Source organism: Panthera pardus, unplaced genomic scaffold (genome assembly GCF_024362965.1).
Source record: "Panthera pardus isolate Hobbes unplaced genomic scaffold, ASM2436296v1 HiC_scaffold_12, whole genome shotgun sequence".
Classification (NCBI taxonomy): Eukaryota; Metazoa; Chordata; class Mammalia; order Carnivora; family Felidae; genus Panthera; species Panthera pardus.
In genome coordinates, this window is record NW_026526677.1 from 62,617,086 (window position 1) to 62,629,883 (window position 12,798).

The window sequence follows — 12,798 nt, forward strand, 5'->3', positions numbered from 1 at the left end:
AGCTGCCTCTGCGCGTGCTTCCTTAGAGCATTTATTTGGCAGAGTGGTGAAGGGGTGCGCCCAGACTCCCTGGGTTCGCCTCCCAGCTGCTCCCTGTGGTGTCATCTTGGCCAAGCTACCTGCCCTCTTGAGTCCCAGTTTCTCTCTGTGACAAAGGGGTCAGAAGAGTGCCAGCACCCAGCGAGAAGGAGCAGAGAGGAAGCCTGGAAGGGCCTGTCGTGCCTGCACTTAGGAGGTACTCAGTAAATGTTAGCTGTCAGCAGCAACTTCCACGGCCACGCCCTTTACTGGCCGCTGACGTGTGTCTTAGCTAATCCTCACAACTCAGCAAGGCATCAGCAGCCCCATTTTTCAGATGAGGGGACTGATCTCAGAGGGATGAATTCAATCCTAAGGGGATCCAGCTGGGAGGGTGGGAGATGGGCGTTGAGCCCAAGGCTTTGCCCTCCCGGGTCTAAGATTTTTCTTCCCTGGGGGCTGAAGCTTCCTGGGTGCTAGGTCCCTTGGGAATTTGACCAGAAGGGAAGATGATGATGCGTGTGTGCGTGCGTTTGTAAGGGGTTAGACAGGGTGATGGGAGGAAGAGGAAAAGTGCTGTAGCCCAGGGCTCAGGTTAGCAAGGATTTAGCTCCTTTTTGTTCCCTCGTGGCTTCCAGGGTGTTCCCGAGACACATTTTGAGAGAAGGAGCCCCACAGTTGTCCTGAGTGACCTTTCCCAGCCCTTACATGGGATGACCCTCATCCTTCCGGTGTTAATTGTGTGCGGGGGGGTAAGCTGTGAAGCCCACAGCTTTCCTTTCATTACTAAGTCTACCAGAGTCAGGTGGTGCCCCTACAGCCTGGGGTTGGGGGTTTGCCTCCGTGTGCCCCAGAAGCTTTGCTCTGTCCTTGACATTCCTGTCTCCAAATATCTCCTACAAGTACCAGTTCTGTCCAGTCCACTGCCACCACCTGCAACTTAAACCTGTTTCTTTCAGCTGGGCCATTGCCACAGCCATCTAACTGGCTTCCCTGACACGGGTCTAGGCCACCCCAATCCGCAGGGCCTGCCTGAGAGGGGGGCTCCTCTTATGTGACTGCCCCTGGGTCACATCCCTCCTTCTATCCCCTCTGGAGCCTTCCAGGGCCAGAAAGATGCACAGCTGGAAGTCCTCCGCCCCATCTGCAGTCCCTCTCCAGTTCCCCAATATGCAGCCCTTTCCCAAAGGTGTGTCCCCAGAAAACAGGCATTTGGATTGTTAATAGGCTAGCTGGGGGTGGGGGGGGGGAGGGCGGTCTAAGGGAGCCTGGTGGGGGGAATTAGTATGGGAAAAATACTGAATGAGGCTCTGCAAGTTTATTTGTTGTGGGACAACTCAGAGCCTCTGTTATGCTAATTTATGACACAAAAGCCCTACAGTGGGTCACCAGCCAGTTCTTACTGAAAACAGTTTGAATTCTTAGTTTTAACAATAGCTGACACTATGGGAGCACTTACTAGGTGTCAGGCTCCCGTGCTTTAGTTTATTAACTTATTTCATTGTCACATCTCTGGGAGGCAGATGCTATCTCCATCTCCAAGTTACGGATGAGGAAAATGAGGCACAAACAAGCGACTTGCCTGTATCCATCCAGCTGGTCAGCAGGGGACTGAGCTTCCAGCCCAGACATCCTCTGAAATCAGCACTTGTAGCCACTGTACTAGACCCAGACTTTGAGGACAAAAGTACTTGGCGTTGTGATCAGTGCATTATTTCATTTAATCCTCACATTAACCCTGCAATTATTATCCTCATCTTTACTGTTAAGGAACCCTAAATGCAGAGAGCGTGCCTTGAGCCAAGAGATGCCTGAGGAATTTCCATGGATTCTGAATCTCTAGCCCGTCTTGCTCTGCAGGGAACAAGACATCCTTTTATCAAGGGGCATCTTGCAGGGCTGGTGCTCTGTAAATTACACACTATGAAATGCTTCTCTGGCTACCTGGAAATATTCACTGCCACCAGATCATATCATCTGGTTTCTTGACACTAAGACTTTGTGCTGTTCCCTCTGCTTGGAGTGCTAGCTCTGTACTCTGCCCTCCTGGCACTAAGAGCTAAAATGACGTCCTATCTCTAGTTTTTCCAGACTTTTCCTTTCTAACTATGTGTGCTTCCATTGCACGCTATAAAAAAATTGTGCCATGACGGTCTTACAGGATAGATTCTTTCATTCATTCACTGTCTCCCTCATTCATTCATTCTTTTATCCAGTCCCTCAGGAAGTATTTATTGAGCAACTAAAGTGCAGGGCATTGTTTTGCGCCCTAGGGATACAGCAGTGAAGAAAACAGAAACAAGTTTTGGCCCTGAGGAACCTTACATTGTAGTGGGAGAAAAGAGATAACACACAAACTTCTAGCATTTTTGAAGGTGTATAGGAGCAGGAGAGAGTGTTGGGGAGGGGGAAGGGTTGGCAATTTCAAATAGGGTGCTGGAGAAAGCCAACCTGAGGCTGTGACCTTTGAGCAAGGACCTGAGGAAGTGAGGTGATAAGTATGTAGGGCAGAGGGGGCAAGGGGATGCCAAGGCCTGTGCTGCAGGCATGTCCCCACACAGGGGTGGAGGCCCTTGTGGCTGCTGATGGGTGAGTGAGAGCAGAGATGCTTGGGAAATGTTTGTTGATCTGCATTGCTTAAGGAGAGCTTTAGGCCTCCCCAACAGGCTTACCTCCAAACCTGTCCTTACGTTTTCAGAAGAAAATATTTTATTTTGTATTTAATTTTTTTTTAACGTTTATTTATTTTTGAGACAGAGAGAGACAGAGCATGAATGGGGGAGGGGCAGAGAGAGAGGGAGACACAGAATCCGAAGCAGGCTCCAGGCTCTGAGCCATCAGCCCAGAGCCCGACGCGGGGCTCGAACTCATGGACCGTGAGATCGCGAGATCGTGACCTGAGCTGAAGTCGGACGCCCAACCGGCTGAGCCACTCAGACGCCCCTATTTTGTATTTAAAATATGTGTAATTGCCAAGTATCTAACCAGCACCTGGAAGTCTGAGGGGGGTCAATGAAAGCCCAGGACAGCGAATTGAGGGCCAGCTTTCCCTCTGACCTTGGGTCATTTCCTTCCATCTTGGCCACCTGTATTTTTGCCACCTGTATTAGGGACCAGAGGATGTTTCGGGTTTCTTCCAGTTTTGGCTCCATGCTGTTTCAGAAGCCCCAGTCTCCTTTTTTGTGAAATGGGGGTCATGACACATGCCCCCATCCTTCTTTTGGTTATTGTGTCAAATCCGGTAAGACTATTCTTCCTTTTCTTTTCTTTTTTTTTTTTTTTTTAAGACAGTGAGTGGGAGCAGGGGAGAGGGGCAGAGGGAAAGAGGGAAACAATCCCAGGCATACTCCATGCTCAGGGTGGACCCCAGTGTAGGGGCTGGGGGAGGGCTCCATCCCATGACCCTGGGATCATGACCTGAGCTGAAACCAAGAGTTGGATACTCAACTGACTGGGCCACTCAGGCACCCCATGAGTGTGACTTTTTTTTTTTTTTTTTTAGAGAAGTCCAAACTAGATAAAGTCTGGTTTTAATAGAAACTCCATCATCACGTCGCAGTAAGCAAATCTCCCATTTCTGAACTTTAGATAATATTCTCCCATGAACTACCAGTGATGCCGTGTTGGGTGCAGCAAGTTCTCGTTCTGTGGTTGAGGAACCTGTGCCTTGAATGGCGAATCCACTTGCCCAAAGGCACAAAGCTAGTGAGTGGTGGACCAAGATTCAAGTTTTAGAATGTGTCAAAGCCTGTGCTAATTTTTTTTTTTAAATACTTTTTGTTAAGTTTATTTATTTTGAGAGAGAGAGAGAGAGAGAGAGAGAGCACAAGTGGGGTAAGGGCAGAGAGAGAGAGGGAGAGAGAGAATTCCAAACAGGATCTGCACTGTCAGTGCAGAGCCGGACATGGAGCTCGAACTCATGAACCATGAAATCATGCCCTGAGCCAAAATCAAGAGTCCAACGCTTACCTGACTGAGCCCCGAGGGCACCCCATAAAGGCTGTGCTAATTTCTTAGCCTCACTTCCAGATAGTGACAACACAGAGCCAAAGGCTCCCGGAAACCAAATGAAGATTCCCAGCCCTTACAGTAGATGCTAGCGGGGAACAAGTGCACTCAAAATGCAGAAAACAGATGGAAGGGGAAAATAAACTGTAGGCTGCTTGTGGGGAACCAGAGCTGTGGACTGAGGCTTTGGGCCACCTTGGAACGAGGTATGACATGGAGAAGCTACTAGCCAGCTCTGACTGTGGCCATAAGTCTTGGTGGGCGGAGAGGGACATGTCCAGCCCCTGCCAGGGCATCTATGGATGGCAAAGGGCCAAGGGTGTCAGCCTTACCTGATGAGACATCAACTCTATTAATATAAATATCAAGGACCCTACAAAACAAGAGAAAAGAATATAAAGGGGAAAAGGAGCAGAAAATCATTTTATATATATTATAATAAATAAAAGGCCTAAACAAAACTATCTTTATTAATATTTCCACACTAGTGATAAGACAGATGGATTGAAATTAGATGTGGAAAAATGTAATATTCTACAAAGGAAACTCTAGGGAGACCCAGGGATTTATGAAGGTCATTTCTCATTAAGGGTGAACTTGTCTATTCTTTCCTCCTCTGCCTTTATTCTAACTAAGCCTCCACCACAGCCAACAATGCCCCCACTCCTTTTGTGTACTAGAGACAGGCTGTGGCACCAAGCGCCCCCTCAACTAGTCACTGCAAGGCTATCTTTAGCTCTGCCAAACAACTAATAGGATAGGATTGTTGTCCATTCTTGGGCATTGTTTTTTGTTTTGTTTTTTGTTTTTGTCTTGTTTTTTAATTGTCTGTTCAGCTGCTCTGCAGTACAAGCAGTATATTCACTGCCTCTCTTGGACACCTAGGATGGGGAAAATGGGTTTTCCCTGACTTGGGCTACAGAAGAAGCAATGATTCCCGAGTTTTGGAGAGAGCAGTCACCTTGGGAGGACGGTGGGCCTTGAGGCCGAACTGAAGTTCCAAGGCATGGTGCCTTGGCTGTAAAATGTGCAGCATAATAAGTAGGTTGTGTTGTCTGTGAAGTGCCTATAATGGAGTCTGGAACATTCAAGGAAGAAACATTTGCTCAAGGAGTGGATGGGTGAGATAGCATTGGCCTGGTTCCCACTAGAGCAAATGTTTGTTGCATGCATGAGAATGTGTGTTAAGTCTTAGAAGAGAAGAGTATCATTAGGCAGTGTTATGTGTGGAATTGTACCTCCTGAAGAAGAAATGCTGGAGTCCTAACCCGCGGTATCTCAGAATGTGACCTCATTTGGAGACAGGGTCTTTACAGAGGCAGTCATGGTAAAATGGGGTGGATGCTAATCTAACAAGACTGGCATCCTTATAAAAAGAGGCAATTTGGACACAGACACACAGGGAGAAGGCCACATGAACATGAAGGCAGAGATCAAGATGATGCTTCTACAACCCACGGAATGCCAGTGATGACCAGCAAACCACCAGAAGCCAGGGGGAGAGGCATGGAGCAGATACTCCCTCATGGCTCTCAGAAGGCCCCAACCCTGCAGACACCTTGGTTTTGGACTTTTAGCCTCCAGAACTGTGAGGCAATTCATTTCTGTCGTGGAAGCCACCTAGTCTGTGGTGTTTTCTGAGGGCCCACTTTGGAAACTAACACAGGGAGCATTAGGGACAGTCTGTACTGCCGAAATCCCTGGCTCTGGCCTCCCTTAGAGTAGAAACTCAAGACGTACTTCTAAAATGAATCCATGATATAATGCAGAGGGATGAGCTCACATTGTATCTGGCAAGTAGTAGGCACTTATCAGTACTCATTAAATGAATGAATGAACGAGGTTATACATGAAGCATGTATTGCAGAGCTTGGCATATGGACAGATGTTCAGTGAGTATTTGCTAGTTGGATGGTCAATGGAACTAACAGTTATATACCATTTACTGTGAGCCAGGCAGTGCTCAAGGTGATTGATGTGAATGTGATTTTCATGGAATCCTCACAGGACTCCTAAGATTTATCCCATTTTAAAAGTGAGAAAATGAAGGCACAGGGAGATCAAATGACTTTCCTGAATCCATCCAGCTGAGTGGGAGAGTTAGCTTTTGGATCTGGCTTGTCTAGGGCTAGGGTCTCTACTCTTTTTTAAAAATTTTTTTTTAATGTTTCTTTATTTTTGAGAGAAAGAGAGACAGAGAGCAAGCGGGGAAGGGGCAGAGAGAGAGGGAGACACAGAATCTGAGCAGGTTCCAGGCTCTGAACTGTCAGCACAGAGCCCAATGCAGGGCTTGAACTCACGAACTGTGAGATTATGACCTGAGCCAAAGTCGGAAGCTTAACTGACTCAGCCACCCACGCGCCCCATCTACTCTTTTTTTTTTTTTTTTTTAATTTTTTTTTTTCAACGTTTTTTATTTATTTTTGGGACAGAGAGAGACAGAGCATGAACGGGGGAGGGGCAGAGAGAGAGGGAGACAGAGAATCAGAAACAGGCTCCAGGCTCGGAGCCATCAGCCCAGAGCCTGACGCGGGGCTCGAACTCACGGACCGCGAGATCGTGACCTGGCTGAAGTCGGACGCTTAACCGACTGCGCCACCCAGGCGCCCCCCCCATCTACTCTTAATCACTGTTTGCGATAATATATGTAAAGAGCCTGGCACATAGTAGGTGCTCAATTCCAAACCAGTAAGTGGATGAACATAGCTGGGCCAACCAAGGAGGCAGGGTCCGTCCCCTGGTGGCCTTACGGTGGAGGTGGCCCTACCATTCCCTCCTCTTGTAAGTTCTCCCTGACTCCAACTGAGTCTTCACAGACCTTCGGGGCCTCACACTCTTTAAAGCCCAGCCAGAATGGGAGGGTCTTTCACTGAAGGGGGCCCCTACTATGTCTGTCCCCACTCCCACTCCCATCCTCTTGCCAGAGGAGTGGTATGGATACTAAAGAGGGGAGAGAAGCAGAGTGGGGGCGTTGAAGCCTTCCTCTGTCTGTCAGCAAGGTGATGGGCTGGTGGCACGACTGTCCCGCCTCTTCTCCATTATTCATCCCAAACCAGGTCCTGAATGCTGACTCGGCGCTTCCCGGCTGCCCCAGGGCCACACCGTCTGTTCACCCACTTTCCCAGAGCTCCTGGGCTGAGCCAAGTACCAGGAATGGCAGTGATTTACGATGTCACAGGCCAGCGTCCTCTACCCTGACCACTGCTCTTGGCCACAGATTTAATTATTTAAACAGATTTTACATTTTATGAGCATGCCCTCAGGCCTGGCAGAGGAAAGCCTGGGAGAAAAAAATTTGCTCGAAATATTAAATTGAAATATTCAAGGACACAGTTCAGGAAACATTCCAGATTCCTGAGTATGAACATAGTGTTCAAGGCCCTTCCAAATTTGACTTATTTTACCAGCCCCATCTCTTGTTACTACTTTTCCCCTCCTCAGCAAATAACATATTCCTGCCTCACTATAGAACAAAGTAATTCTTTATCATCCTTGCAAGTTCATAATTTTGCTTCTTCTGGCCAGCTTACTTGTAATACATGTGCACTGAACACATACATACATATGCACTCATAGGGTCTTGCCCTGCACCTGCTACTAAGTAGGGCTGAGGATACAGGGATGCATTAACGAACAACACACACAAATCCCTGCCCTCATGGAGCTTCCATTCTAGAGCGGGAGCCTTCCTTACCTCATCCCTGGGAGACCCTGTTCTTCCATGAAGGTCCAGCATAAATGCCATGCCCTCTGTCTTCTCTGACCTTTCAGGTGAAATTAATGCCTCATGTGATACTCTAGTTGTCTATCAGAGCCCATACTCACTGTACGATAACCATCAATGAACCTGATTCTCTCTTAGACTGTGAACTCCTTGAGGGTAGGGACCATCAAATTTTGTTTCTATCCCAGCATCTGGCACAATGCCTGGCACATAGTAGGTTCTCATAGTATGGATGGCCATTGGAAGACTCCTCTGCTTCTCCTTTCAGACCAAGAGAATCTCCTGTATGGTTTCCTATTCTCTGACATTTCTTGGTTTATTTTACTGCTCATTCATTCACTTACTCCCTCCCTCCCTCCCTCCAGTCATTTATTCATTCAACATATATTTCTTAAGGACCACTGTGTATGAGACCCTATTCTAGATAATGAGGATATGCCAAAAAAGACAGGAAATGTCCCTTCCCTTGGTGGTGGGGGAGAGTGGTGGCAGACTGTTGTTTTATGGTTCTTTGGATGTCAGCTTCTCAGATGACTGTGGGTGGCCATTAGCCCTTGGGACCACAGCACAACCAGGCTGGGTATGGGGTGATCCACCCTAAACTTCAGGGTGAGAGGTGTCTGTGTTTCCCTGGTTAGCTCAGAGGACAAGGCTGGAGAAAATGAATCTCACCAACCTCCCTCTTCCAAGCTCTCCACCTCCGGGTAAACTGGGGATACCTAAGTCCAAAGCTATTAAAATAATAATGAAAATGATCCATATTTTTCCTCTTAAAAGCACTTCTGGAGCATCCGATTAATCTTCCTAGTCCCATTGTGTGTAGGTAGGTATAAGTTTTTGCTTAGAGATGAAGAGACTGAAACACAAGGTGATTAAACTATTGGCCTGAGGCTGTAGAGAAAGCAAGGTTCTGAGTAGGGTTTCCATTCATCAGCCCCTGGTTAATTTTGAACAATCACAGACTCAAAGGCCTGAGTCCCTAGGACAGCTGCTAGGGACTGAAGCTAGTGTGCCTCGGTGGGGCAGTGCAGCTCAGTGGTGAAGAGGCTGAGCCCTGTACACAAACAGACTGGGTTTGGCTCCTGGCCCTACCACTTAGTTGGGTGACCTTTGGCAAGTGGTTCAAACCCTCTACATCCCAGTTTCCTTATCTATAAAGTGGAGATAAAACCTTCATTCCAGGATTAGAAGGGTGAAAATAAATGACATTATGTTCGTAGATGCTCAGCATGGTGTAGGATATCTTTTTCTTAAACATATTGCAACAGAAGCATTTGAGATGGGCAAGGTGTTTAGAGCAACTAAAAATCGTTACCACCACCATCATCATTTTCATACAATATCTTTTAGGCACTTGGTATATTCCAGACACAAAGTTGTGTCTTCTTATTAATATCAGTTGGTCACCACACTTGGGTCACGTTATCCATCTGATTTCTTTCTCCATGAATAAACACCAAGCCCTTTTGTTGCAAGATGTAGGGGATACAGGGTTGCCCTGAGTGGGACTCTGTCCCTTGCCATTAGTCCCGACCTTTCCAATACAGTTACAGTTGTGAATGCCCTGAGTCCACATTGTCAGTATCACCCAGGTGCTGGTTATTCAGAAGCATTAGCATCATTAGCAGGAGAGTCACCATCAGTCTTGCTAAAATTAGCTAACATTCTAGATGTGCCTGGACAGCGACAGAAAAGTAACATGCATTCTTTTGTTTAATCCCCATAACAATCCAATAAGGCAAGAGCAATTCTCACTCCACTTTTGTAGATGAGGAAACTGAGGTACAGAGAGGAAAGTGACTTGTGCAAGGTCTCAACACCATGTACCTTTTGGCCAATCCAGAATTTGGTATGGCTGAGAGGAGATTTGTGTCTGAAGAGAGAGAAGAGAGGAATAAATTACAGCCAGATCCATAGCCCAGTTGGTCATGATTTGCTGTGTGGATTTCAGGCTATTGCCGAGTTTTCTGTGCGACTTTAGTAGGTCACCAAATATTTGTACAATCTCTGTTAGTGGCCCAGACTGGATTAGGTGCTATGGATGTTATAAGAGCACAAGAAGACTTTTTTTTTTTTTTTGAGACAGAAGCATTGGAATTGGATATGGCACTTGGAGGTGCTAATAATCATATCATCATTGCCATCCAGCACCTTTGAGGCACTTGATAGATTCTAGATATAAAGATGTTTGATACAGACCATCCCATGTAACCCTCACCAAATCTCTGTGAAGTGGGTATCATTTTCCTCATGTTAGAGATGAGAAAACTGAGGCATGCTAGAAAGCTCACAGAGGTTAAGTAGCTTGCCTAAGGTCACAGATATGAGAGGTGAGTTTTAACTCATGCAAAGTTGTGTACATAGGAGGGATTGATTGCCATCACTCCTGTTAGCGTCCTGTCGGGGAAGTCGCCTGTCTTATTTCCTTCAGTACTCAAGTCAGCTTTCTCCTCCAGCAAGAATGCAAATTAATAGCTCTCAAGTTGGAAAAATCATTCGTTGGTTTACATGCTTTTACAGGGCTGCCTTGGGAGGACACTTAACCTCTGTCTGCACCTCCATTTCCTCATCGCTAACATGTGCCTCCTCCTGGGGGTGTGTCTGTATTATTAATGATGGAAGAGTGATCAGGCCACACTGCACTGAGATTCATGAGAAATATAAAGTGCCATTAATCTTGAGACCCATTTGACAGGGCCACATGGAGCTGAAGAACACAGAGACCCTCCATCGCGCGGGGAGTTGGCATAAAATGCTTTCACATCACCGTCATGTCTAATGCTGTCCAAACCCCTGTGCTGTAGGCTGCCTGGGAGATGGGTGAGAGCACATCAGGGCCACAGAGACCTATAGAACTGTGGGAGGGAAAAGAGAGAGTCATGGCCAAGGAAAAACATGTGGCCTGAAGGTTGAGTGCTCACCAACATCACGGCTATACCGATTTCCTAGCCATCTTTGCAGTGAGGTGCGTTCATGTGACCCAATCCTGCCCGTGGAATGTGAGTAGGATGGGTGTGTGACACTATCAGCTTGGCTCCGGGATGCCTCCCGCTTGTGATCTGGCTCCTTGCTACCACCAGACTTCAAGGAACATGGAGCCCCAGACCGAAGGAGCTTCAGTCCCTGAATGACTGGGTAATTCCCTCGCCAACTCAGAATGACCTGTGATGTGGAAAATAAACTTTTCCCATGTCAAGTCACTGAGATTCGGGGGGCTACCTGTTGCACTTACTAGCATTATTTGCCTAATGGCTAATGACATAGTGTGACTTTTATAGCATTTATAGTTTTCCAATCACTTTCATGTATGTTATACTTAGAGGATCCTTGGGACACCTTCGTGGTTTCAAGTATCACAAACAGTTGTGTGTTTCTGGAGAAAATTATTTGTCTTCAACTTTATGTGTATCTTGTGAATCGAATATCGTTTCCTCTGATACCCTGGCTGCTGAAAAGCTCACAGAAATTGTGGCCCCGGGATCAAAACTGCATGACTTTGCTGTTTGAATACCAGCCTCACTGCCAGCAGCATCTTGCTTCCTGAGTGACGTACTTTCTCCAAACCTCAGTTGTCCCATCTGTAAAATGGGGATAGGACGCCAACGTGGCTGGGTTGTGGTGAGGGTTCTATCTGACTGTGTGGCTCACACCCGACTCGACTCTACAGTCAGTTTCCAAAGCCTGAGTCCCAGAGGTGGGATGTGGGAGGAGGCTTTAAGGACGGCCACACGGAACTTCCATTCGGTGCTTTGCACACTGCTAGAGACTGTCAGTGCTGTGCCAGGTGGCGAACAAAGCCACAGAATAAATATGACACCATTTTGCGGTTAATGTACAGAAATAACACTTTGAATTTTGATGGGGCATATAGATAAGCCACCTCAGGGAATGTTTTCTTGCATGTTACTAATCTCAAGGGCCTTCCCACCCCCACAAAAACCTGAAAGTAGAACAATTTTTTTACGTGCTAGTGAAACGTCTGACACTTGGACATGGTCAAAGTGCCACCAGATGCACCCTTCTTCCCCGGCTGCCCGACATCCCAAACCGCCCCTGGGTTGCACTGCAGGACTCAGGCTTTGCTTTTTAGCAAACTCCCTTCAGCAAACAGGGAGTAGCCTGTACATTATCTTTTTGCACTTGCACATTATTTCCCTATTTTAAGGCGGGTCCCACATCAGGAATTTCTCACTGACTTTTATACAGGAAAAGCATGTTGTATCCCAAGGAATGGTCATTTGCTCTTCTGCTGTGATAAGAAACCCTGTGTCAACTATCAAATTACTCTCTTTGCCTTGACAGCCCAGAAGCGTTTTGCCCCCGTTTGTTTTCTCCTGTTTCATTTAAACATATTATTTTTTTAATCTCTTCCTCTGTCCTTTTTCTTTCTTTTTTTTTTTTTTTACGTTTATTATTAATGCCCCTTTTTAGTAACTTTTCTCAGATCCTTTCTAGAGTGAGGCAGCATTTAAATCAATTCAAGAAATTACATAATGCCCACGAGGCCAGCCTTGTTAAAATTCTAAGTGGGCCAGATGTTGTTGTTTTGCTTTCGGCCACTCCCTCTCCCTCCCCCTACCCTGTGTTCTCCTCGGTCGGTCATCACGGGGTGCGGATGGGGGCCCCTTCCTCACCCAAATGCCCTTCTGCCACCCTCCCACCTTCTTCACTGCTTCCTCATCCCTTATTATCTTGACAAATAATCCTGGCGAAGCCACCAAGAGAACTAGTAGCTTCAATAAAGCAAAAAGACATTTGAATCTCCACTTGAACATCAGCTTCAAACTTTTGAATACATCAGAGGGGGTCCCCAGCAATTAGGCTGAGGAACTGCAAACAGGACTCTCCAAGAGGGGATTTGCAGGGGAGGGGCTCTCTCGAAGAGAGGAGGGGGGAGGGCTGACCATGGAAACTGAAGGGTTAATGCAGGGAAGAGGGTGGTCAGGTGTGTTAGCTGTACTGAGGCTGGCTGAGGAGCTGGCGTTACTATTTTTAAGTGGGTTGAGAAAAACAGGCTTTTTTTTTTCTGTGTGTTAGACTTTTTTTTT

The 12,798-nt window shown here is 46.8% G+C and overlaps 1 protein-coding gene across 1 annotated transcript in view; it reads right to left on the bottom strand.

Moving 5' to 3' along the window:
* Positions 1-12,798, bottom strand: part of TENM4 (teneurin transmembrane protein 4) — a 2,883,939-nt gene that overhangs the window by 803,125 nt on the left and 2,068,016 nt on the right.